The sequence below is a fragment of the Pongo abelii genome, chromosome 5 (assembly GCF_028885655.2).
Source record: "Pongo abelii isolate AG06213 chromosome 5, NHGRI_mPonAbe1-v2.0_pri, whole genome shotgun sequence".
Classification (NCBI taxonomy): domain Eukaryota; kingdom Metazoa; phylum Chordata; class Mammalia; order Primates; family Hominidae; genus Pongo; species Pongo abelii.
Window position 1 is genome coordinate 168,680,101 of NC_071990.2, and position 25,835 is coordinate 168,705,935.

At 47.5% G+C, this 25,835-nt stretch overlaps 1 protein-coding gene and 1 pseudogene across 2 annotated transcripts in view; both read right to left on the reverse strand.

Annotated features, from left to right (window-relative positions):
* Positions 1-25,835, reverse strand: part of RPS6KA2 (ribosomal protein S6 kinase A2) — a 443,982-nt gene that overhangs the window by 262,089 nt on the left and 156,058 nt on the right. The gene's annotated exons all lie outside the window — the stretch shown is intronic.
* LOC100936664 (insulin-like growth factor 2 mRNA-binding protein 3) lies at positions 23,311-25,284 on the reverse strand (annotated as a pseudogene).

Below are 25,835 nucleotides of genomic sequence, written 5' to 3' on the forward strand. Positions count from 1 at the left end.
TCCATCTCAATAAATAGTAATAATCATCATCATCATCATCATCATCATAAATAAATAAATATTGTCACTTATTTTTGCCAGTGCAAATCTAGAAAACATGAGATGAAGGATAATGTGTAGGACATAGCCAGAAAGAGCTTGAACGTCAAAGTGAGAGGTAACAACGTGCTAGCAGCCCTGGCTCGCTCTAGGCAACTCCTCAACCTGGCCGCGCTCCTTGATCTGGCCACACTTGAGGAGCCCTTCAGCCCGCTGCTGTGCTGTGGGGGCCCATCTCTGGGGCTGGCCGAGGCCGGAGCCGGCTCCCTCTGCTGGTAGGGAGGTGTGGAGGGAGCGGCGCGGGTGGGAGCTGGGGCTGCCAGTGGTGCTCACGGGCCTGCACGGGTTGCAGGTGAGCGCAGCTCGGCAAGCCCCGCACTCAGCGCGGTCGGCCAGCGCCTGCTGGGCTTGATGGGGACGAGCTCCCTCTGGGCCGCAGGAGTGCCTGGGCTAGGTGCCGCAAAATCCCTCGGCCGTGCCAGTGAGAGGTGAAGCCAGCTGGGCTTCTGGGATGGGTGGGGACTTGGATAACTTTTCTGTCTAGCTAAAGGATTGTAAACGCACCAGTCAGCACTCTGTCTAGCTAAGGGTTTGTAAACACACCAATCAGCACTGTGTCTAGCTAAAGGTTTGTAAATGCACCAATTAGCACTTGTCTAGCTAAAGGTTTATAAACGCACCAATCAGCACTCTGTGTCTAGCTAAAGGTTTGTAAACACACCAATCAGCACTCTGTCAAAACAGACCAATCAGCTCTCTGTAAAACGGACCAATCAGCTCTCTGTAAAATAGAACAATCAGCTCTCTGTAAAATGAACCAATCAGCAGGATGTGGGTGGGGCCAGATAAGGGAATAAAAGCAGGCCACCCGCGCCAGCAAGGCAACCTGCTCTGGTCCTCTTCCACGTTGTGGAGGTTGTGTTTTTTTGCTCTTTGTAATAAATCTTGCTGCTGCCCACTTTTTGGGTCTGTGCTGCCTTTGTGAACTGTAACATCTCCACGAAGGTCTGCAGCTTCACTCCTGAAGCCAGTGAGACCACGAGCCCGCCAGGAGGGACGAACAACTCCGGATAGGAGAAACGAACAACTCTGGACGCACCACCTGTATGAACTGTGACACTCACTGTGAAGGTCTGCAGCTTCACTCCTGAAGTCAGCAAGACCATGAACCCACCAGAAGGAAAAAATTCCGGACACATCTGAACATCCGAAGGAACAAGCTCCAGACATACCATCTTTAAGAACTGTAGCACTCACTACTAGGGTCTGTGGCTTCATTCTTGAAGTCAGCGAGACCAACAACCCACCAGTTCCGAAGGAGACTTGCTGAGGCCAGAGGCACAGTTCAAACTTCAGTCAGATGCAGAATCGGAAAAGTTTCAGCCTTGCTGCCCCTCTCCTCCCATTTTTGACTCTGGAAAGGTCTGTGAGGGACCTGTTTGGTGTAGCGAGTGAGGACTGTTCTTCTTTAACAGCAGCCGCTTGTCTCACCCATATCTTCTCACCCCTTCTGCTCTGAATCAGGCTTTGTTCCCTAGTGAAGCACAAAAAGCAGGAAAGCAGGGAAAATTGGAGAAGGTGGAAAGGGTGGAGACGCAGCGCCAGAGCGCAGATCTAGCCACAGCGTGTCCCCCCATCGCGTTTGGAAAATGCAAGGAAGGGTGTACCAAAACTCTGCAGCTTACAACACTGTATTTTAGAAGTTTTCTGAGTTTAAGAAATAGATGCCATACCCCAAGACAAAGAGAATAAGTGGGTTGCACAATGGACTTGTACCATTTCCTGATACAAATGATGCTCATTTCCCAAGAAAAATACGAGGCATAGCCAATGGCCTAGGATGCAAAATTATAAACCAACTCATTGCTCCACCGGAAACCACGCCCTGCTTCTAGATTCCGTCTTGACATAAGGTCCAAGTTTCTCATCTGCACCCTCCACACGGCATCTCCTACCCCTAATTCCTCTCTGACACCTGCAGCCACTGCTGACCAGTGTGACCAGTGCTGATCGGTGGCCCCAGGAAGGCTGAGCTGTCTCCCTGCAAGTTGCGCCAGGATTCTGTGCCCCGAAGGGAAAACTGTTCCTGGTGATTCCCATGTCCCAATTCCTTCCTCTTGTGATTCCAGCTTACAGGACCAGGCTTCTCCCTGGATCTCCCCTCCCCGCCCCCCCGCCCAAGATCTTGCTCTTGGTGGCCTGTCTCCCAGAGATGAAAAGTCCTGTCTTGACCCTTGTGGCCCAGGGCTGGGGCCTGACACCCACAGCAGGTGTCCAGAATGTTAATGCCACCAACTTTTCCTGTCCCCTGCCGGGAATGCCTTGTCCACCAGCAGCTCCTGCCGAGATCCCTTGATCAGCTCCTTCTGTGAGTCTCGACACCACCCACCACTGTACTGTTCTCCCACAGAGATGACAGACAGCTTAGGTTTAAGTCTTCTGATGCCCAGCAAGAATATACAAAGAAAACTGGCCTAACCAATATATTAATAGTAAAATCTGGTTCATTTGTAAGTAGAGTTCTGAGGGTTTTCAGATGCTGCTGTTGTGTTTAAGCTACAGTCAATTTACCCAAGGAATGTGATGTTGAAATATGATTCAGAATAAACTTCCGCTTGAAAATTACAGGCAATAAAATGTACCAGCTTTCTCCTTTTCTTCTTCATTAATGAATTGAGGAACATAAAAGCTCAATTAAAAATAAAGACTCATGCGTCACTTAGTTCTTTTTAGTCCTTTCAATTTAATAAAACATTGGTATTGAGGTGTCATAGAAAAATGGAAAGTTACTGCTCTGTTTCTGGCTCAGTATCCACATTCGGCTTGCATCATAAATCCAGAGCCGTGGGGAGTGTCTTTTCCCTACTTCATCAGAGCCTAGAATGCCCACAGGTGGGGTCCAGTGTGGGCAGCACCGGGGAAGCATAGAGAGGGTGAGACAGCCCTGGGGAAAGGCAGGGGCAGGGAGCAAGTTCCGAGGGCAGGGCCAACATGTCAGGTTTACTGCTGAACTCCAGGGTCTAGAACAGAGTGCGAGGGAGGAGGGACTCCATAATTAGCTGTCGAATAAGTGGAATCCCAAGAAGAAAACTGGGTGGGAGTGTGGAGATAAATACTAGCAACAACGACACAAAGAAAACAAGGATTGTTTCATAGCCAGGACGAGCTCATTCATCGGAAACCATGAAATGGAACCTGTCTCCCCACACCCAGCAAAATAACGGCCCTACTGCCTGTCCTCAGAGTGCCCTATGACCACCACCTACCTCAGTAAAGAGACAACCCATGTGTCTGACCACATCCTAAGCCCTTTTTCCCCTTCTCTGTTTCTTCTCAAAGGCCAGGTGATCATATGGGTTCCAGCTTTTATAACCACATTCCTTAGACCCAAACCATGCTAGGTAAGTGAAGGTATGAATGAAGAAATGCAACGAGAAACTAGGGGAAGGCCTACCAGCTGATGGACATCGGATGGGTCTCGCCGCTTGCCCTCGGTGAAGCCCAGCCTGAGGCCACAGCCGGCAGCTGTGCTCCTGTGGGAGAAGATCCAAGCCCTGCCCAGGGGTCACAACATGCAACTGACTCTTTCCACAGGGCAGGGGCAAGCCCTTACCGTGGAAACACATGCATTTCCACCACAACTCATACCTACGTGTGCCTCTGTGTTGCAGAGTATTGCATATGGCAGTTGTCCAAAAGTGCACAAAGTTTTAACTTTATAAATCACATGAAGTGATGCTCTCCTAACTCAGAGTTACATTTTGGCAAGAGCCAGAAATGGAACAATGTATTCCCAAGCAAGCAGTGAGTAAACAGGAAGCAAAGTGTTTGCTCCCCATGATCAATTATAATCTACAGACCACATTCCCTCCACTCTAGAGACCTAGAAATATGTTTTAAAAGTCTCTCATTAGTTTAAATTATGACTTTTAAATTACTTTATTAGTTACTTGTGTGGCCATTTAAATAAGTCAGATTTTACTGGGAATAAATCAATGATTCATCTAAGGACAATCTATGACTCAAATATTTCCCTCCATTAATCAATAAATGTTCCTTTTCCCAACGTGCTTCCCCGCCAAGGAAATCAATGTCTCTGGATAACTAGGTAGTCGCAAATATGTCAGAGCACATCAGACTGAGAACACAGAAGGGAAACACATCTGGAGCTTTTTGCATCCAGGGCCACACTCCACCGCTGATAACGCTGGTAGCTGATTCTCATCCGACCACGCGAGTCAGAATGCATGTGGTGGGTGAGGCTGGGACAGCCTGGAGAGACAGGAGAGAGCAGCTAGCGAGAGGTCCTTGGGGTGTTCGGCAGCTGTGGTCCCTAAGGTCCCGGCCCCCAGACAGGCCTACAACAGCCACGGCACCTCCCCTTCCCTTCTCAGGGCCCAGAGCTCACCAGGCAGCAGCAAGGGGCTACTGTGCAGGAGTTCATCTTGGACTGTATCCCAGACACGCTCTTGTAGGAACCCAAGATAACTGGAGGAGTCTATAAGGAGGTGTTGTCATCTAGATGTAGCTGGGGACAGAGATCAGAAAATAGGGCCCAACCTCCCCAGTGAGGTAGGAGACGGGACTTGACTCTGGAGGCAGGGTTCAGATACTGGACCAAACTGAGAACCTGCTAACCCAGGGACGGAGGTCAGGGGATGTGCCCATCATTGTGCCATGTCAGTTTGCTATTGCCATGGCAATAGCCAAGCATTACAGCCCCTTTTCATAGCAATGACCCCACAACCCAAAAGTTACTGCCCTTTTCCTAGAAATTTCTGCATAAAATGCCCCTTAATCTACATGTAATTTAAAGTGCGTATAAATATGACTGCAGGCCTGCCCTGAGCTGCTACTTTCTGCCTAGCAGGTGGCCCTGCTCTGCAGGAGCAATCACAGAGCTGTAATGCTGCTGCTTCAGCACAGCTGTTTTCTTCCACCCTACCGTCTGCTTGCTCTTGAATTCTCTCCTGGGTGAAGCCAAGACCCTTTGAAGGCTAAGCCCCAATTTGAGGCTCACCTGTTCTGCATCACCAGGAAGACCAGAGACCAAAGGCGGGGTCTCACTGGGTGCAGTCATCCTCAAGCCTTCACCCTGCTCTCTGCCCTCCTCTGCTCTGCCCCAGAGGCCCCAGGAATCCGGCAGACTCCGTTGGATGTATCCACAGTGCAGCTCCATCCCCGAAAGCCTCACCTCCAGCCTACGTCGGTTTTACCTCCCAACTTGAACATTTGTCACCCTTCCCCCCTAAACAACTTGATTTGTTTTCCAAAAGAAATTCTGAACCTACTTGTTAATAATTAAATGCCCTTTCTCCTTCTTTCCAATTTATGATAAGAGACTGTCTTACAAATCTGAAAAGCAACAAGAAACATTGTGCCAGAGGAGGAGCTAAGAGAGGCTATCCTTACTTGAGAGAGTGTGGTACTGGGAGCCACCAGTGGCTGCAGAGAGGCCCTTGCAGGAAGAGGGACATGTCACTGCGGGGCGGTAGCTCCAGAGGCCTGCAAGGGCCAACCGGCTTCCATGGAAGCGCGCCAACCTCGAAGTCCCCATCCAGTGGGCGGAGCTCAGCACTGCAGGGAAGCTCAGACATGACCCTGATGGAGTATGGGTGGGTGTACAGGCTGCGGGGACAGAGGCCGAGGACAGCTCAGGCAGGGCCCTGATCGAGTGTGGGGTGTGCGTGCAGGCTGGGAGGACAAAGGCCGTGGATGGCAATGGTTAAAATGATCTGTTGGCCATTTCTATCGCTGTCCATCCCACTTGTCCTCCCTCAGACACTCGGGACCAGAGTCCAAGGATCCCAGACCTCTGACTTTCTTTCTGCCTTAGTTTCATGGAGGAGAACTGATGGATTCATAGCCATGCATCTTTGAGAGTTGTTGGAGTAGAGCTTCATTCCCTAGGATTAGGGAAGATCTTGGATTCAAATCCATAGACTCTTCCTGAGCTCCCACTGCATCCCAGCTTTTGAAAGAATTCCTCCCCGTGCACCATCACTCTTGACCCTCACGACAATTCTATGGGCATCACGTTTCTTATGGTAAAGAGCCTTGTAGGACTGAGCTTCAAGCCGGGTTCACACAGCCAGGTACCTGGTGCCCTTTCTCCCACCACATCTCCTACCACCTCCTTGCTGCCTTGCTCCCCGGCTGAGCTGGGTCCGTGCCTGTATCTCCATGGTATCTACATCACTGCTTTTCACTCCTCAACAGAGCCCGCAGACAATGCACCATGGTGATGGACGATGGGCCCACGCCCTAGGAGGGAGGGGGACAGAGGGCGAAGGAAGGGGCTGAGACGAAGGAGCTGTGAGGTCTTTACATTCACAGCCTCAGGTCTTAGGGCTAATGAGAAGGAATGACTGGGATAACCCAGGTGCCTTTCCAGACTCTATGGAAGGAGCGAGAATCTTATTTGGCAGTGACACCAGTTCTACCCCACAGAGATGGGAACAGATCAGGACAGCATTGACCTAAGGGCCGTCCTATGCTTATGTAAGATCTGTCCTGCTGAGTCCTGCTGCCAGGAACAGGAGTCAGGGTGCGTATCGGGCACCAGGCATGAGGATTTGTCACTGGGAACAAGGATGTGTGGAGACCATGCAAAGCAACCCGACCTCTCCTACTGTGGGACCCTCTGGCCCAGGATTATCTCCGTGTCACCTGGTGGGCTCCTGAGCAACTTTTGTGCTTTTTTGTGTGCAGGGAGGTGAAATGATCCAGAACAAGCCCTGAAATCCAAGCAGGTTGGTGTGACCTTCTGAAACCTCTGATGCCAAACCAGCACCTCCCAGATACTCTGGAGCCAGCACACACGCTCTGCGCCCAAGGCCATGTGGCTTCTGCTGACAGGCCCCAGCCCATCAGTGCATCTGATCCTACAGCCCGTGTGGCTTAGCTTTCCTTCTCCCTCTGCCCCGAATTCCCCACCCCTCACTGGCCCACTTCTGCTCATGCTTCAGCCTCCTGGCTTCCTCTAGGAAGCTGCCTTGCTCCCCGGCTGAGCTGGGTCCGTGCCTGTATCTCCATGGTATCTATGTCACTGCTTTTAACTGTGCTGTGTTTTGAGGACCTGTTCAGGAGCTGTTTCCTCCACCAAGCCAAGAGCACTCACAGCAGCACCCATGGTAGGAGCTCTGTGCATACCTGGTGGATTAACATGTGCCAATTACAGTGGGGCCACAAATCCAGGACAGCACCACCATTTCCTTCACCCAAGGTTTGAAGGAGAAAGAACAGGGGTGAGGGGAGAATAGGATCGAGTACAAGTCCAGAGGGACTGACTAGGTGCGGGGCAGAGGACAGCGCTGTCTGCGCCCATTGTCTGTGCTATTGAGATAACCACATGAAGACACAAGCCAACCAAGGCATCTGCCCTGCCTTCATGGACACCTGCGACTCTGCCTGGGCCGTGGAGATCCAGGCACAGAGAGCAGTGCCCCAGCAACTGCCTCCATGGTCTCTGTGGGGAGCAGTAGCATTGTGATCATCGCAACAGCAGCCACCGCGGGCAGAGTTCCTCCTGCGTGCCAGGAGCCATGGCAGGTGCGATACCTGCCTCACTTCATTGACCCTGACAAGGTCACAGGGCAGGGGATCATTAGACCCAAATTTCAAATGAGGAACACAGAGCTGTAGTCTGCACTGGACACGCACATGCTTAGGTGATTGATAGCGCAAGGCACCTTTACTGAGTGTCCATGGTGCTGTGTATATATTCACTATTGAAAGAACAACAGCAGCACCTCCCTACCTGTGAGCGTGGCCTTGTTGCTGTTCTAGTGGGGGCAGGGGGACACCAGTAGAGGCCAGCGGGGTTTTTCACCCAGAAGCTAAAGGAAAGGAAGAGGTGATTTGGAGGGAAAATTGTTGACTGAAGAATTCAACTATTGGGAGCCAGCTGACTCCACTCTATTTATTTTTCTATTAAGATGGTTTACTGAATTATTTGAATTGCAGGAATCCAGTCATTTTAATTTGCTCAGATGTGGCTCATTGAACTTTGATTTTCTGTGCTGACGAGCAAACAGAACGTTCAAACAAATTTAAGCTGGGCACATTTAAATAAGGCGCAGCGTTGCGTCGGCGGCTCTGTGTGGAGCATTATCAGGATTTGCTCAATGCGTGTGCACAGAGATGCAAAATTGTCTTCACCAGAATCAATCTTGGGTTATGTGTGGTCCAAAGAATGCTTCTAAGCCCCCTGCGGTAGGATTGAGACCTGGAAGATATGGGCAATGAGACAAAGGCCCCCAGACCACCACTGGGGAGGGGGTTCTGTTCACAGGACAGGGGAGCCTGCTTGGGAAGGAGCAGGGACAGAGCTGGGCTGCTCTGCATGACACAGCGGGACAGGGGTTGGCTGGGTGGAGACGGAGTGAGTATTCAAAAGGCAGGAGGAGGCAGACAGGGCCGCAGACCTCAGGGTGAGAGGGGTGTGTGGGGTTGGGAGGCCCTGACGGGTCTCTGGAAGGCGAAGGAGTTGGCAGGGCTTCCAGGTTCACTGTGGAGCAGCTGGGGTGCTCTTTCGTCTGCTCTGCCTGCCTCCGAGGTCTCTGGGTGTCTCCCTTGCTCACTAAAGCTTGTGTATGGTGGATCTTTGAGGGGGGACTTGAAAAAGACACAAGCTTTGCCACTGGGACACTGCACAGGGCCCCCACCAGGGTCCTCAACCTCAATTTCCCACTCATGTCCCACCTGCCCGGCCCCCTCCGCTCATCCCCGGCCTTGCCAGAGGCACATTTTTACCTCCAGTGCAGCTGCAGAGGGAGCTGGCCACGGGTGGCTGGGTTCACAAGCCACGGGTGGCCGGGTTTGTAAGCCACGGGTGGCTGGGCTCACAATCCACGGGTGGCCGGGTTCGTAATCCACGGATGGCCGGGTTCACAAGCCACGGGTGGCTGGGCTCACAATCCACGGGTGGCCGGGTTCACAATCCACGGGTGGCCGGGTTCACAAGTCAGGACCAAGTGACTAACCAGGGCCACGTGTGCCCCCTAGCAATGAGCAGAACCGTGGGGCAAAACAAAATCCCTGGGTTTGGAGGATGAAGTGTGAGAACCAGGTGGCTACGAGAGGGGCGCACAGTGTCACCATGAGGAGGTGACATGATCCCCAGGTAGGGGGCGGGAAGGCAAGAGCGACAGCGTTAGCGTGAGGCTGGCAACAGACAGCGTTGAAACCGCCATTGTGCTTAGGGGCTAGGACATGCCCAAGGTTAGCCAAACAACAGAAACCCCGCGTGGGGGCAGCCTGGGAGCCCTCTTTCCACACCTTCATGCTCACATGAACCCATGTGGGGCCATCTCCTGTCTCAGTGTCCTCATCTGCAAAATGAGATTGTAATTGTGCTCCTAAAAAATTACAAGGACTAAGTGAGTTATTACATGCAACGAAGTTGGAATGCCCTCACCATGCACAGCCTGAATGCAGAGCAAGAGATTTCAGTGGAGTGGAAATAAATCCACCGTTGCTTCAGGGCTAACTTTAATAGCATCCCCGAAAACAAAGGAAACTCTCTGAGTACAAGGGGAGCCTCCTGCCGAAGGCCAGTCCCGAGCAGGCCCTCCCCACTCGCCCAGGTGAGCACGGCTCTGGCAGCTCTATGCCTGGAGGCTGTGCCAAAAGCACTCCCCTACCAAAGCCCTCGCTTTCTCAGTGCCGAGCACCATGTTTCCACATGGATCTACACCACTTCTTTACCCCTGCTGAGAAGACTGGTTTCCTGTCCCAAAAACAGAACTTGTGTCTGAATTGACACCAAGGTGAACTCAAGGCCAGGAGCCCGGGATGAAGGTAGCATCCCAAGGCATTCCTGCAGCGTTACCGGAACTCTCTGCACACAGGCACCTGCCACGGATATGTGTGCGTGGCTTCCCAATGTGATACAAGAAAAAGAGTAGACATGCCCACAGTGGAACAAACAATAAATATTTAATTGAATGAAAAAATAAGTAAGGATCCCGAGAAAAGTGTTGGTTAAACTGAGCATGGCCAGTTCCGAGTTTTAGAACCTCCAGGGGATGCTGGAATCTGCTTCTCCCCACTGGATCTGTAGGTGTTGGGCTCTGCTGGCCCTGTAGTCAGAGGCGATACCCCCCAGGCGGGCCAGGGGGACCTCGCGGGACAGGCGTGGGAGACTGAGTGCAGGCATTTCAGACAGCTGCTTGAAGCCTCGGGCATTTTAATAAATGTCCCCCTATTTCATAGGCAAAAGTTTGGTGCCCCTGAGCAAAACCATCCAACTGTAGCTGAGTGAAGACAGCACTGGCGGAAGCAGCTCTGTGCCCATGAGGGTTCTGCTCTGCAATGCTCTGTGCACACACCGAGGACACCAGGACCAGAGAAAGCCACACGAAAGTTTTAATATTCGGCCCTCAGGCCAAGTGGCAGGAAGCAAAGCTGAGGCCCACCCGCCTCACCAGGAGGCCCCTGGTCCTGCTGCTGTAGCCAAGGAGTCCACACTGTGTTCCCTCCCCAAGGAGGTGGCAGAGCTGCACGGTCCCGCAATCCCGCCGCATGGCTCCGGTCTAGGGATTGGGTGAGGGGCTCTGGGAGCCCTGGAGGGTAGCCTGTCAGGGGAAGGACCAAGCTGAGGGGTGGAGGGAGGAGGGTGAAGATGTGAGGCTGCTTTGGGACCACATCACAACCCACAAGTCTGACGTGAGCACCCAGCATTGGGGTGACGGGGTCTTTTCTCCCACAGCCTTTTCACATAAATCCACTGCTCTGGGAGGGGAGTGTCAAGCTGTCCTTACATCCAGAGTGAGTCCTCGAGAGCGACCACTGAAACCTGTTCATCCCACACGATCAGGGCCAAACTGGTCTATTCCTTGACAGAGCATCCTAGCCCCAGAGGCAATACAGAAATACAGACATGTCAGCACACAAAGGCAACGGGATTCCCATGAAGGCAATACAGAAATACAGACATGTCAGCACACAAAGGCAATGGGATTCCCATCAAGTGTCTATCACAAGATCAGATAGTCTGAGCTACCTGCGTGGCTAGAATTATGTCTCAAGGTGCCAAACAGCTTTACACAGTTCTCAAGATTCTTCAAAGGGAGAAGAACTCCCTCTATGAGTTCGAAGGCACGCGTTGGAACTCCAGGCGTCCTCTGACACCTCGATGCAGCTCCGTGAGCCTTGGTTTTCCTCTCTGTGGATAAGGACACGTCCGCTCCCTGGGGGCAGGAGGGGACGGTGGCTCAGCTCTGCAGGTCCACAGTGAGACTCCCTGGGTTGCACTCCTAAAAGTCCCTTCTGCTAGATAAGCAAGCCTCAGTTTCCTCAGCTATAAAATGGACGTACACCATCTATTTAGCAAACACTGCCCCTGCACTGTGGCAAGTCCTAGAAGCAATTTGTTTCAAATTTAAATGGCCATGTGTATAAATATGAACCATGTGCTTGCGTTGAAGACACAGATCTGTTCTTCTCATTTCTTCTCAGGGGAAATCTCTGACCACGGAGACCCTGAACAGGCATGCTGTGGACAGGTGTTTACAGGGCTTACTCTGTGGCATGCCATCTTGATTATAATGTTTTATAAAGGACATTAATTACGTGAAAGCATTAAATAATTAATGTGATCATCAACAGTAAACAGCATAATAATCAACAGCACACAGTCCATATAATATATTCTTGATGGTTTTCACCCATAACGAAAATAGAAAATAAAAAACTGTAGGTTCTAGAAGATTCAGGCGTTGCCAACTCATCCCAGGAGACCTGCGCTCTGTTGTAATGTTGCTTCTCCTTTTATACCTGACTCTGCCATCTGATTGCCCTGAAAATTATGGCCCCAGGTTCCAGCCTCCACTAAGAGTGCTGCCAGGACTTGACCTCAGGAGTTCCTTGGATTCTTTCCTTCTCTATTTTCACGGCCCGCACGCCAGGTTAGGCCCTCCTCATCTTATGACTCACTCACGCTATAACAACCTTCAAAACGATTTCCTGCTTTTAATCCCTCTCCACTCCAATCCAGCCTGAGACCTGCCAGGCTATTCCCAAAATAACTCTTCTCGTGTGTCACTCCCTGCCCCAGGCACCCGACACCTTCCCCGCCAAGCTCTCTGTTCCCCTGCTCCTGGCTCTCTCTCCTGCACACAAGCGCATCTCACCTCCTGGTTTTCAGGGTACTGTGCTCAGCCCGGGCCTCCCCTGCTGCCCTGTTAGAAGCCTCCGTCCCTCAGAGTCCAGGGAGCTCCAACCCTCTCCGTGATGTGTTCCTAACTTTACTCCACATTTTGACATGATTTATCTGCATCCCACCATTAGTACCATGCATGTCATGACATACGTGACATTTTCTAAGGCCCCTATCTAAATATTTCATCTTCAGAAGGAGTGGAGGCTCCTTTGGTTTGAGGCAAAAGCATGCTACAAAAGAACAATGCTAACTAGATTGCAGGCATTTATGTAATTATCTATTTATCCATCTTCTATACGCTTACACAGGGGAAAGGAAATGAGAAATTGAAATGCCAACAAAAGAAAACAAAGGCCAGAATGAGAGCTCAAGAAGCACGTGAGGCCGGGAGGAAGCCACACAGGCCAAAGGCTCCTGGGCAGCTATTCACCATGTCCCAGGAGCAGTCACCCATCAGCTGAAATCCTCCCTCCCTCTGGAGTTAAGTTATAGGTCAGGGCGTCCTGTGTTGGGGGAAAAGAACTGCAGATGCCCAAGCATGCATTAAAATTAAATGACATTGAAGAGGAAGAAGCAGAGAAGTGGACGTGTGGGTTCCCCACCTCCCACAAGTGTCCCCTGTCAAGATTTGTTGTCTTGGGAAGATAAAATAAGGAAAGAACAGAAGAGTAAAAGGGGTAAAGTGAGGCGATAGAAAAGAAAAGTAAGGAAAGAAGTAGTCAGAAAAAAATAAAAGAAGCAAACAGCGCTCATCCTCCTACCTCTGCTCAAGCTATAAACTAAAATCACCCCCTGCTGAATATGTGCCCAAGAAGAAGATGCTGTGAGAAAAGTGTTCTGTCGAACCCAGGGACCAGCGTGTGCAGAGATGGACGATGGAAACCCAGCCATGGCAAACTCAAGGACAAGACAGAATAACACTGGACAGGGAGCAGACGCTCTGCTGAGCAGGAAACTTTTGCAAGCCAAAGTTTAAAGATACATAGGAACAAAGTAGAATAAAGTAGGATAAACAAGGACAGAAAAAATGAGAAAATTGGATGCTAAAAAAATCCTACTCTAAGTTGCATATTAAGTAAAATATTAAGAAATGAGGAAAAAAAAGTTACAAATGTCATCCGTTATTATGCCAAATAATAACTAACTGCCCTGTTTGGCTTCCAGAGAGGATCAGGAACCATCTTAAAAACAAAACCAAACAACACAGCAGGCTCCAAAGTGCTTTTTAAAAAGGTAAACAAGGGTACTTACTAACAATATCCCATAGAACTTAGAGAAGGCTTGGCGGAGGAGAGAGAACATGTCGCCTAAGTTAGAAATGATGACGATTTTGGCCGGGGAGCCACACTGTCTTTCTCTTCAAGCATGGAGCATGTCACTCCTCCACATTTCAGAGAGCAAACCTCCACGGGAGTATGTAAACATTCAGGCTAATTGTCACTCGGGATCATCCGAAACTCGGGAGAGGGCAAGAGGCAGTTGATTGTGGCAAGGATATGACAATGTCACTTTTAGTAACTGACTCAGTCCAACACCTCAGAGTCAAGTGCTTAATATAGGGCTACTCTTTCCGTTGGGTGGCAAGTTTAGCGAAATTGACCACCTGTTCCCTTGCAAGTCTGCCTGTCTCCAACCTAAATCAGAAGGAGCGCCTGGCACTGCAGCTTGCAGGAGGTGCTGCAGTGATTGGATTTTGCCTCCTATCACTGCCTGTGAAATCCAGATGTTCTGGGACCGTCTCCACTCCTGAGAAGGCTGCAGATCAAGCTGCTAAACACGCGGAAGTGATTCTTGTTGTTTTTAATATCCTTAGTTTTGTATCTTTTCTGGAGATTCTATTTTTGCAAGTTTAAAACTCTGGTTTCCTTGCACATCAGCAGGGCCTCTACTAAAGAAATGGAAAAAAGGAGCGTCTCAGCCGTGCACTCAGGGTCCTGCGGCTCCATCGCAAAGCCCCAGGAGGACTCCCTGTCCCATATTTGTGGACTGCTCCAAGTCCACTTAGTCAGGATCTCTTGCCCGGTCTGTGGCCAGGGAGATCAAAGGTAAACTCAAATTGTTCATAAAATGTCTCCAGCGGTTTTTTTAGAAAGGCTGCACCATTAATATCCCCCTCCCCCACAATTTAACATGATGTTGTTTGCATCCTTGTGAATACAGTGTGCCCACCAATTTGAAACTCTAGCCATGTCCACTAGGTTTTTGTCCTGGGCTTTCCCAAACAACAGCTTAATTGGAGTCAGCAATTTGAGGGAGAAAGGCCACAAAAATAAAAGCAATTCATAAAAAACAAGTTTCACTCACCAAGCTTAGATACACCCCTTAGGCACAGGTTACTCCTGTGGTTTGCTGGTGAAGGCCAGAACCTCACCTCTTCCTTAGACATCTCTCTGTACCCTTCCTCAAAGAAATTCCTCTCTCCCTTAACAATGATTCTCACCGTTCTGTTAAATGACAAAATTGAGAAAATGTCTCTATTGTGCATTGTCTGACATTGCAGCTCATCAGGAATTTATGAGTCATTTTTGACAAGAGGATAGTGAACCTCTTTATGACTGGGGCTCGCTGCCCGTATATCTCCAAAGGGCTGGATGGTCCACATGCTCTCTGCCTCCCACACACGGATACCCAGAGACTCGAGAAGGAATTTCACTTGGCAGATCATTTGACCAACACAGGAACCGGCTGCTTTATTTCCTGTTGAAGCACTTACCTGGGCTACAGAGGAGCGGGAGTTGGACCGCCTGGCTGGCACTGCTCCTCCTTTAGATAAACTTGCTGGGAACATCCCATATTGTTTGGAAGACTCTGTAGTCTCTTTCTGTTCACCCCTCTCTCCATTCATGGTCTTCCAATACAATAAAGTCACCACTCCGATGATTCTTGATTCCTTAACTAAATTGTGGAGAGATTTCTAGTAACGTCCAGGACAAAAAATGTCTGAAACTGCCAAGAACAAAGCCTGGCCCAGAAGAGTTTGTCTAATACTTTTTGAGGCTCTCACCACCTGGTAACTGGGCAGGGGCACTGCACTCTGAAGTCGCAATTGCAGGATCCAGGAAGCTGATGCGAACCTCTCCCTACATGGTGAGAACCCTTTACCTTCCCGTAGCTTTAAATGTCACTCGCATTCTGCTAGAGAGATTCTGCGTCTCTAGTTGAATCTACTGTCGTTGGTGGGAAACATACCACAAAGCATAATTATCTGAGCGACCTGAGCACTTACTGCATCTTTCCATGTTGAGAGATCAAGAGAGTCATTCATTCATTTAAGAAATATTGATGGAGCATGCTTGCTGTTTCATCACCTAATGTATTTACCATTCCTCCCAGCTGGGTTTTAGATACCAGTGCGATCCATATGCTATTTGCTTACATAATTCTGCTTGTAATATCCATTTATTCAATAAATAGATATTAATCACTTAGGCTATGGGATCAGCTCTGGAAACACAGTGGTGAGGAAGAGAGATGCTATCCTGGCCACTAAGGAGCTAATATTCTGGTGGAGAAAATGTCACTAAGCAAATAACGACATAGACAAATCTATGAATACAGTTGACATGGCTGCTGTGCAGTGAGTTGCTATGCGAAGGGACTCAGGAAGACTTGAACCCAGGTTGGAGAGACAGGAACATCCTCTCTGAGAAAAGGTCACTAACTCTGAAACTCAAAAGGCGGGTCCAGATTCTCTAGGAAAAGAGAAGTGTGCAGAGCAGCCCGCATGAAGAATACCCAATGGCAAAACAAACACAACACAAACAGAACAACTCCCAGGAGCAAATCCGGAGCCAGAGACAAGCTCAGTGTCATTGAGAAGACCCACAAAGATGTACATGGCCAGAACTGGCCAGAAAATGGAGTAAGCCCTTGTTAAAATTTTTGGGTTTTATCCTAAGTGCAATGAGGGTTTTGCAGGGTTTTAATTAGAAGAATGTATTTTTCTGATTATGTCTTTTAGACTGGGTTCCCCAATCCTCAGGCCTCAGACTGGTACAGATCCATGGCTTGTTAGGAACCAGGCCGCACAGCAGGAGGTAAGTAGCAGGCAAGAGAGCGTTGCCTCTCTAGCCTGAACTCTGCCTCCTGTCAGATCAGCAGCAGCACTAGATTCTCATAGGAGCATTAGATTCTCATAGGAGCTGGAACCCTATTGTGAACTGCGCATGTGGGAATCCAGGTTGCACACTCCTTATGAGAATCCGATGGCTGATGATCTGAGGTGGAACAGCTTCATCCCCAAACCATTTTCCCTCCCTGCACTCCCCACTCTTCCAAGGAAACATTGTCTTCCACGAAACCTGTCCCTGATGCCAAAAAGGTTGGGGACGGCCGTTTTAGGCTGCACAGCAACTGACTCTGATATGGGGAAGAGCCGGAGTGGGATTAGCAGCTAAAAGGCTCCAGCAGCTCTCCAGGAAACAGCAGGATGTCGCCTGCACTTAGGCTGTGGGGAGAAGCAGCCCCACGTGAGATCTGGGTGGTAGTCCATCAGCTGGGTGAGGACTGAATCAATACGGGGGTGATCAGAAATGAGAGATGGGAGATGCTCATCGGAAACCTGAATAGGTAGATGGAAATGCACCATTTGTATTCAGATGATTTCTCCAAGTTTATCTCTATCCTGGACTTACCTTCTGAGCTTCAGACTAATATCTCCATTCTCTGGTAGAAACCTTTATTCTGATATTCCCCAGGAAACTCAGTGAACATGACCACAGCTCAAATCATTGCCCCTGAACCATCCATTAAAACAAATAGTTATTCCCCCATTTTTCCTTAACCTAGCAAATGTTTATTAGCTGAAACGGTCCATTTTCTGCATCAACTTGACAGGGCTGCACAGTGCCCAGATACTGGTCAGGGTTATTATGAATGTGTCCGTGAGGGTATTCTGGGAGAAGACAAACGTTTAAATTGGTGAATGGAGTCAAGCAGATGCCCTCTCCAATGTGGGTGGGTCTCACCCAATCAGTGATAGGACAGAACAGAAAAGCCAACGCCCCCACAAGTGAGAGGGACCCTTCCCGCCTGGCCGCCTTGAGCTGGGGCAGCAATCTTTTTCTGCCTTTGGACTCAACCTGAAACACCAGCTCTTTCTGGGTTTTGAGCCTTCCAGCTCTTAACCTATACCATTGGCTCTCCTGGTTTTCAGGCTTTTGGACTCAGACTAGAACTTACACCATGGGCCTTCCTGGGACTTCAGCCTGCCCAACTGCACAGATCTTTGGACTTGTCTGCCTCCATAGTTGTATGAACCAATTCCTTACAACAAAATCTGTGTGTGTGTATATATGTGTGTGTGTGTGTGTATTTGTATGTGTGTATATATTTGTATGTGTGTATATGTGTGTGTGTATGGATACAGATATAGATATAGATACATATCCTATTGGTTTTGTTTCTCTGGTGAACCCTAATACACCAGCTAAAGAGGAAATAATATTGTCTAGGGAGAAGGTAAAGTTAAAAAAAGACTCATATAAGCTATAGGATATCCCCACATTGTAAACAAACCATAGTGCAACCCAAGAAATAGAAATGAGAGCGGAAGTTGACCACAAATCAAGCAGGCTGGAACTGTGGCAGAACATCCCCTGGGCATGCAGCCACCTGGCTGGAGATGGAGACTACGTTTCCCAGCTCCATTCTGCCAAGTGTAGCCATGGGGCTAGGTTCAGATCAATGGTATATGAGGGAATCGATGAACTCCCAAGGAATCTCCATAAAGATGAAGCCACTGTCCTAGACTGCTTCCTTTTCTGTTTTCTGAAGGCTGAAAATCCAATTTGAAAATGACCCAGTTTAAACTCTGCAAACAAGAACCACACCCTAAAAGATGGTAGAGTGAGAAGATGGAGGGAACCTTGGTTGCTGGATGACCTGGTGGAGCAGAGCTTCCACACCAGCCTGGACTGTTCAGCTCTGGGCCGGATCCCAGGAGGGAGGCTAATATCTCTCCTATTTAAGTCCCAACATTCTGAAATCTCTTTGCTACAGCATTTGGCTTGTACTAAACTGAAACAGACATGGAAACACACACACTGGACTAAGCAACATGGATGGATGGCCGTTCCCTCGACTAGAACAGAAGGCACGTCTGCCTGCTCTGCTCACTTCTGTAGCCCCAGAGAACGGGGCAGGATGTGGCACGGGAAGGACTCAGCGACTGTGTGTGGAATGAATGGATAGTGGAAGAAATGCAGATTGGCACTAGAAGGATGGTGAAGAAGTGGGGAAACAGTCAATAGTTAAATCTCTTTACAAGGATTTGCTATGCAGAGAAGAGAGTGACTGTAAGGACTGGGGTCCGGGTGGGATTCCTGTCTGTGCCGTGCAATGGGCATGTGTGTACGTGGATGACATAGGAAATGCTGGGGCGTATTTCCACGAAAATATAAAGAATCCAACAAGAGAAAGGACTGTGACACAAAATAGAGTGTCGTAAATTTCCTGGTATGTGTAGCAGGTGAAGTACTTTCTTCATATCACCAGAAGGGAAGAAGAAGAGGATGGGTGGGTATACAGGAAAACCTGTTGGGTCACAGGCAGGAATTTTAGGATGTATCTGAGTGATGACTCTTAAAAAACTTCTGTCTGGTGGGAAGCAAGGTCAACCTCTGGAGAGAATGCTGGCCACTGGAAGTCAGGCTGAGGTCAATGGAGAAGGTTGAAAACAGTCATTGTGGAGTGAGAGCAAGTGAGTATAGGGCTATGGTCAGAATAAAGGGAAGTTCTCAAAGGCTGATGAGGTTGGGTACCATGCATTTTTATAGTAACCATCTGCCCAGTGTGTGTCTTTCCCAGGAACTGTCAGGTATTAGACAGACATGGAGAACAGGAAACACTCGACTTCTTCTGGGGCTGTGATTTTCCCCAGTGATCAAAATTAAAAGGCTGAAGGGCAACTTCCATTTAATACTGTAAAAGAGTAGTTACTGCCTCTCTGTTGGAGAGGGAAAAAGCTGCTGGCAGGAAGGGCTGGTGGACAAGGTGGCGAACTCGTCAGCGGATGGGAGGTTCTGATAGGACAGGCATCTGCACTGTGGCTTTTTAACCAGCCTGGTGGGAGGATGGGAAATGGAGGCAAGAGAATGTGCTCAATGATTTTGTCAATTAGAAGTGATTAAGTTTCCAGGATGACAAAGTTTAGAATGATGGCTAATTTGGAGTAGAGAAAAACATCACTGGAGATGAGAAGGCAGAGGAACGAAGACGTCAGGTGACCAGATGTGTTTTTCAGGAGGATGTGGAAGATGCCGAGTAGATAGCAGGCATGGTAGTGATGAGGAAGACTGGCATGGATTCCAGCGACCCCTGTGAGTGCACCATAGTAACACAGGTGGAGTAGACGACAACTAAGAGGAGAGGAGATGCGGCATCATCAGATTGCATGAGATTTAAAGAAGCAAATGTTTGTCGAGCTAATAGAAAGGCTGTGGTCAGAAAACTACCTGAAGAGGAAGAATGACCTGGCACTCAGCTCTCAGGGGCAAAGAGAGAGCAAATTGCTTCCACTTGAGAGGATCACAAAGGAAGTGGGTTCTCAGGAGCCATCAGATCCTAGTTAAGGAAAGCAAGAGGAATCTTGAGAGAAGAGTCAAAGGTAAAGGCTGATCAGAGAGAGGGATGGCCAGCAGACCAGTGCTTGGGAGGGCAACTGGAGAGACAGGCCTTGAATGTGTGGAAAGAGGTTGTCCCTTGAGTGGTGACCAGGACAAAAGGGGAGGCCAGCTTGGTCGACTTTGCTCTGCTCATCTTGCAGGAAAGCACCCAGCCAGGGGCACTCTCCGTTTGGTTGATAAGTTAGTCAGACGGCTGGGACTCCATCTTTTATCCCTGGGTAACTAGTTGATAAAGACACCCTAGTGTATTTTCCTGACAGGCTGTTGAGGTTAACGAGGTCAGTCTGATACGGCTGGATCTTTATCAATCAATCCATTGTTGTTTCTTTTGTAGACACACGTAAGCTGTCATTTTAACCAACTCTTGCTGAGAATGGATTCTTACCAAGAATGACCATCAAGTCCCTGGATTTGGGACGTGCAGAAGGTATTGCATTCTGGCTTTTCAAACTGGGGCCTCATTCAGCCATCTACAGTCTTCTGATATTTTTACAGTTCACAAAGTCATGGATTGAAATACACAACTACTCAATAAGGAGACTTGCCTGAGGCCAGGGGACTGGAACCACAGTAAGAGCAGAAGAGATGTTTCACATTTATAGGTTCTACTTTCTCTTTATGATTGTTGCACCGTGTGTTCCCAAAGCAGTAATGCTGGGAGGCCTGGAATAGGTCTTCTGAGTCCTGGTTCTGCCACTTGCTAGCCCTGTGACCTTGAGAAGCCCATGGGGACCCCAAGAGCTGTAATTTCTTCATCTAATGAGTGGAAGTAAGTCCCCGACACTGCTTACCTTACAGGTTGCTACGGCTATTCAGAGATGAGTTGTACGTGAAATACATCATGATTCCATGTTTATACGAGGCACTAAATCATTACTGACATTTTATTGTTCAAGGTGTAACATAAGACAACATATATATTAACCTTAACATTTAAAAATTTCTTTGACCTAAATTGGGGCTGATGATTTCTGATGCTATAGTTAGATGTTCTTCCCTTTCACCCTGGTGTGTTTGCTTTTCACCTTTTGCACGTGTCCTTTTCAAAACTATCCCTAGGAAGCTGCTGGTGTGATTATATTGGGTTTGTATTGGGTTTGTTAGAAAGTAATTTCTCCATTTTCCTTTTCAATTAGGACTACGTAAAATTGCATCATCTGAAGTGTGTGCTAAGAACGTCCCTAAACCCTTGTGTGATATTTCTCCTTCTGAGCCTCGTGCTTGGTAATGCCTGCTTTGCAAAACCATCTCCCTGAAAGCTTGGGATACGTTTAACTCTGCCTCCCTCTCTCTTCCTTGATGCGATTGTTTCCTTCAACTCTTAGTCTGCCTTCCTCCCGGCAATAAATCTCTCCAACTTCCTTTCTTAGAGGCTTCCACTCCAGGGTTCAAGGACTTTCCCACAACTGCACGCCTTCTTTTAGAGGAGAAGGAGGAGAAGGGGGCGGGTGCTGCACACAGCACGATTTGGTCTAATTCTCCAATATATCTGTCCCTTTTCAATTGGGCTAAGTTTTCTTTTTCTTTTTTTTTTTTTGCACCTAAATGATGAAAAAAATTATTCGGCGTCAAGGTATCTGGAAAATGAAGCTGCATTTGGGGCACATTATACGTGAGGAATGATCCATATATGGTGAGTACAAAACTCAATTAGAGAATTATTTCTTAGCTGGTACCAGATACTCCAAATTACAAATGCTTAAGTAAAAGTAAAATATGATTTGCCATACTAAAAGGCTAGAAGTGAAATATGACAGAATTTAGACCAGCAGATATAAATGCAGCACCTATGTGTATATTTTTACAAAATCAAATACTGGGGGAAAAAATCAAATATTGAGAAAACCTCTGGCCTTAAACACATCTCACCTGAAATCCAACCAGAAAGCCAGTCCATGATTTTAGCAATTTTAATTCATTGTATGAAAAAAAATTATGAATGCTAGGAGAATCCAGGGACAACAAGGGTACTTTTTTGGGTAAAACTACCAAAAAAACTTGTTTTCTGAGAACATTAAGGAAAACACTTTAAATCATTTTCAAAATGTCTAATTGATATGATCTTCAGAAAAACATCATCTAGTCCGCATAGAAATTCATCTTGAAATAAGAACGAGGCAGAGTGATTTTTTAAAGGGTTATATATACAAGTCCTTTAGATCAGTGTAACATGACTGTGATCATCTTAAAACAAAACTCAAAATCAATTCAGAGAGCAGCACGGCCTTGGAGACCACCCACACCCAACACAATTGTACACACTGGGCTTTGCTGTCAAGTTAAGGAGTGAGCAAATGAGTTTGATATCAAAGGTCATATGTTTTCATAGTCATTCAAATTATATCCCAAAAACTTTTCTTGTATTCTCTATCTTTTGACTTTTTTTTTCAAAGAACTGATTGCACAGTATACAGAAATCCTGCTATACTTTACTACTTTAGGTGGAGTCTAATTGTTTTTTTAATTTATCAGTGCTTAAAAATCTTCAAAATAGCTTAGTGAGGCTCATGACAGTGCTGGCCACATGGAAATGTAGGCTTTTGTTGCCTTTAAACACTGTCACACCATCTATGACTGTCCCATTGGTCTGAAGTGTACCGGCAAACTAAGCATCCTGTAAGACAAGCTAAAGCTTGTTTTTGCCAATCAGTTGAAAGTCCTGCATCTCTTCATTGATGCACTTTCTTTAGGTATTGATAGTCAAAAGCACAAAGCATTTATTATGCATTCGATCATGTAGCTAAACAAAAAACTGCAGTCTCCAGAAGCCATTTAAACCAGCCGTTCCAAAATCTCCTGCCACCACTTTGTTGGTGCCATCAAAAACTTTCTAAACCATAAATGAAAGAACAAACGGTAGTGCTGCTCTCCAGATATAAGGCACTGCTCCGTATCTTTGAACACTTGATTTTTTTAACTAATAACTGTGTCAAAAGCCTCAAAAAACCCTGAAATTAATTTTCCAGCTTTACTGTCACCAGCCAGAAGTAAAATTCTTAATTTGCCTGTTAGCTGATTGCTGTTAAATTTTAAATATATTTTTTAAAAAACAGTTGGACTTCCATCATTATAAAGTACATAAAGTTTTCAAAAAAAAAGGAGCAATTTGCTTTTCATTGTATTACTGAATACCTGAGGTAGTTGAGTAAAAATGCACGTTTAATACTCCTGCCAACACCGTTCAGCACTTCCCTTAGGTTACTCATGTTACTGTTAGGTAAAAATAAAACTGAGAACAGTTTTTCTATGCTAATGGCTTAACATTTAAGTTCCTGTGATAATTATTCTGATCCAATTTTAACAACTGGATTTAGGAGCAATCTATTTGATGAATTTAGTGAAAGCATCATTAAGCCAATTTCTGGCATTATGGGGGAATATTAAGAAGAATTAGAATATCTGTTATACTGTGAGACTACAACAAAGGGAAGTACAGAGCTCTTCTCTTTCCCTCCCTCCCCCACCCATTTTTTGTGTATTGGTTTTACAGCTGGGTGTCATACATTTCAGAGAGCATAAGGTATACATTCTCACAGAGACAGGAGTTCAAAAGTTGCCTGGTCCTCAGAAACAACTGGCTAGGTAAAAACTTGTGCATGTGATTCTGGATAGGGGGTCAGCGCCTGTCTTTGGTTAAGCAATCTGTCTTTGGTTTGGCATCTGCCTCTGTGGTGGGCTGTTTCCTGAGCCTTTACTTCCGTCTTGACTGAGGTGGTCCACTTTGCAGAGCCTTCTGTTGTTGGTGCTGCTTTACCTGAGTCACAATTTCCTGAATTTTTCTCTGGGCAACCTGGCAAGCATAGAAGTGACCAGTTATTTTGACAACCACTTGGTCATTCTCATCAGGTGTCTGGTCACGAGGGACAACAAACTCCTGCACTTGACAAATTCTGAAGTTCACTCACCGTTTTGCCTCCTTTTCCAATAACTCTGCCAGCAGCAAAGGATGGCACTCTGATATGAGCTTCAAGTTTCACCTCTTCTTTAGGACTAACAAAGTTTTCTTCTTTCATTTTTCCATAATTCTTCCCTGAGCCTTGAAGTGAGCCTCTGGTGGTCCAGTGACAATCACCATCCTCACTTTAGCATCTGGTGCTTCCGCTGGAGCAATCTTACTTGAAGCTCCAGCAAAGCGAGAAAGCTGCTTGATGTGCTGGCCCTGCTTGCCGATGATGGCAGATGATGATAGAGCCGGGATAAACAGATGAACAGCCTCCGTTTCTAATTGCTCAGACTGTGGGTAGGGAGGAGTCGTGGCTGAAGGGGACCCTGAGGTGGGAGGTGGCAACCCTGAAGTGGGTGGGAACAGACCCAAGGCGTTCAGATTTAATCCAGGAATTAAATGTGCTTGAAGATTCATAGAAGCAATATCATTTTCCTAAGACTCCCTGATTTTCTTCACGACCTCTTCCTCAGCTTTGGCACACGTCTCAACATTGCCTTTAACTGTAACGGTGTGTTCTGGATTATACAGCGTCAATTCCTGCAATGGAGGTACCGCGATTTTAGTGTCTGTGTCTTGCTCAATTTTTTTCAGATTTCTTCCTTCTTTACCAATAAGACGACCAACAAATTTATTATGAGCTAAAACCTTCAAGGGGATCTCTTCTGTGAATTTTATGTCTTGAGCTTCCTTATGCATAATCTCCAGAAGAGACTTACAAGCCGCAGAGGTGCCTTCAGGAGTCGAGAGGATAGTAATGGACTTCTCAGCAGCCCCTGCATTTTCTTCACGGTGGACATCGATTTTAGACTGGGTCTGTTTGGCGATGTTCCGAATGGTGGCACCTTGTTTTCCTAGATGGCTCTAACAAATTGGGTGGGAACCAGCAGGCGCAGAGGCAAATCACATGGTTTCTGCTTGGACACGGATCCTGGAGACCCCTGCCTTGAGGAGCCCCTCTGCCCAAGCCCCCGGCGACCTCGGGGCTGCAGCAAGGGGTTTTGCTGGGAGGCCATTTCATCAGGGATATAGGCTACTTTCAAGGTGAAATTCTCTAACTGAAATCCATTCAGTTTGTCTGGTGCTTGTCTAGCGCTTGTCTAGCTCAGTCCTTACTGGAATAGGTTACATTTACAACTGCAGTTTCCGAGTCAGTGTTCACTTGCTCACAGCTCTCCACCACTCCATACTGGACTAGTCAACTATCCCGCACCTCCCACTGTGAGTGAGGCGGGATATTTCGTATCTGAAGTTTCCGAATCCTTTGCCTTTTTTGGGACCGAGTGCTCAACTTCTATGGGTTTCCCGTGCAGTTCTATTTTACCTGAAAGGGCCTCGATGGCCTTGAGGGCCCAGCTCTCATCTGGGCAGTCCACAAACGCGTAGCCAGTCTTCACCAGGAAGGGTCCCGACACCGGGATCTTGCCATCCTTGAAGATACTTTCTAGGTCCGAGGGGGCAGCGTTCTCGATGAGGTTTCTGATATACAGTTTATTCATTGTGAAAAGTGGTTGTTTAAAAAAAAAATTAATGAGAAAAACGGAAATTAAAACCACCCACGGTGATGGATGGATCCAGCTGGTTTTGTTCCCCTAGTCTTCTCGCCTTTAAAATACACAAACACAATAAGAACCAAGCGCAAGAATGAGGAGCAAAAAATCAGATGCGAGGCTTGTTTTTCCTTGTCTAGATATGTTTTAAAAGAGAAAGAAAAGAAAAAGCCTAGCTACAACCCAAACGCATCCACCAGTCTTGAATTGAGCTAACTTTTCAGTCATTTTTTAACCATAATGCTCATCTACCAAGCAATACAGGGGAACTCGTGTTTATCACCTATGTTATAATTTTATTACCTGCAGAATGCTTATTCGTATATGGATGTCAATGGCTACATGTATTGATTAAAACTCCCTTCCCAATTATGTTACTATGGGAACAGATGGAAACATTTCAAATGTTAATTACCTTTTGACACACCTGGGTCACATTAGCAGTCACTTTGCATGGGAGGGGTGCTCGCTTTGTTTGGATTGGCATTCTGCCTCCTACACGGGGTTCAGTTAAC